The sequence below is a fragment of the Anabrus simplex genome, chromosome 11 (genome assembly GCF_040414725.1).
Source record: "Anabrus simplex isolate iqAnaSimp1 chromosome 11, ASM4041472v1, whole genome shotgun sequence".
NCBI lineage: Eukaryota > Metazoa > Arthropoda > Insecta > Orthoptera > Tettigoniidae > Anabrus > Anabrus simplex.
Window position 1 is genome coordinate 97,407,527 of NC_090275.1, and position 2,160 is coordinate 97,409,686.

Genomic DNA, 2,160 nt, shown 5'->3' on the forward strand with positions numbered 1-2,160 from the left:
GTAACATTGTCTGATCATCAATCCATTCCTTACATCACAGCCTGCACGGTTGCTAGGTAACATTGTCTGATCATCAATCCATTCCTTACATCACAGCCTGCAAGGTTGCTAGGTAACATTGTCTGATCATCAATCCATTCCTTACATCACAGCCTGCAGGGTTGCTAGGTAACATTGTCTGATCATCAATCCATTCCTTACATCACAGCCTGCAGGGTTGCTAGGTAACATTGTCTGATCATCAATCCATTCCTTACATCACAGCCTGCACGGTTGCTAGGTAACATTGTCTGGGTATCCATCCAAATTTTACATCACAGCCTGCACGGTTGCTAGGTAACATTGTCTGATCATCAATCCATTCCTTACAGCACAGCCTGCAAGGTTGCTAGGTAACATTGTCTGATCATCAATCCATTCCTTACATCACAGCCTGCAGGGTTGCTAGGTAACATTGTCTGATCATCAATCCATTCCTTACATCACAGCCTGCAGGGTTGCTAGGTAACATTGTCTGATCATCAATCCATTCCTTACATCACAGCCTGCAGGGTTGCTAGGTAATATTGTCTGATCATCAATCCATTCCTTACATCACAGCCTGCACGGTTGCTAGGTAACATTGTCTGGGTATCCATCCAAATTTTACATCACAGCCTGCACGGTTGCTAGGTAACATTGTCTGATCATCAATCCATTCCTTACATCACAGCCTGCACGGTTGCTAGGTAACATTGTCTGGGTATCCATCCAAATTTTACATCACAGCCTGCAGGGTTGCTAGGTAACATTGTCTGATCATCAATCCATTCCTTACATCACAGCCTGCAGGGTTGCTAGGTAATATTGTCTGATCATCAATCCATTCCTTACATCACAGCCTGCACGGTTGCTAGGTAACATTGTCTGGGTATCCATCCAAATTTTACATCACAGCCTGCACGGTTGCTAGGTAACATTGTCTGATCATCAATCCATTCCTTACATCACAGCCTGCACGGTTGCTAGGTAACATTGTCTGGGTATCCATCCAAATTTTACATCACAGCCTACATTACAGCCTGCACGGTTGCTAGGGTTACACTTTCGTAACACAAATTTTCAGCTTACCCCCCGCCATAAGACATATTTATGTCAAAATATTTAATTCAGGCTACTGTTTCAGTGACAGAGGAGTCAAGGTCTGTTCTGGACGGGCACCGGGCAGCGACTGGGCTTCCTTGCCCTTTAACGCTGAGTTTCGGCCGAGCTGATTGGCTCAGACGGTTGAGGCGCTGGCCTTCTGACCCCAACTTGGCAGGTTCGATCCTGACTCATTCCGATGGTATCCGAAAGTGCTCAAATGCGTCAGCCTCGTGTCGGCAGATTTGCTAGTACTTAATAAATCTCCTGCGGGACTAAATGCCGGCAGGTCGGTGACTTCGAAAACCGTAAAACTAGTTAATGGGACATAAGGAACTGACATTATTATTATTATTATTATTATTATTATTATTATTATTATTATTATTATTATTATTATTATTAAACGCTACCTTAGGGTCACCTCATTAGGAAAGTCAAGAGATCACGAAGATGCGTTGTACGTTCCCTGGACTAAACGTCTTGCTCTTGCATGGGATGAAATTGTGGCCTTACCTACCTCTTTGAGCCGATGGAGGTGGTGGTAGTGAATATTTTTTCGAGAGGAATACAACTGGGCCACCATCTTCTATTGACACCAATCAGAGGAAGGATATGCAAATGGTAGTCGAAATATGAAGGTATCGGTCAAAGAAAGGGGCCAAGAAGTGCGAACATGGAAAACTTCCTAGGCCTTGAATCCTCGAATATCCGGCGTCGGAAAAGAACAAGAGTTGACCAAGGCTATTGCTTTATGTCGCACCGACACAGATACGTCTTATGGCGACGATGGGATAGGAAAGGCCTAGGAATGGGCAGGAAGCGGCCGTGGCCTTAATTAAGGTACAGCCCCAGCATTTGCCTGGTGTGAAAATGGGAAACCACGGAAAACCATCTTCAGGGCTGCCGACAGTGGGGTTCGAACACACTATCTCCCGGTTACCGGATACTAGCCGCACTTAAGCGACTGCAGCTATCGAGGTCGGTCGCTTGCAAATTAACAGCCACTACGGTCCCTTTTCGTTCCCTCTTATGACA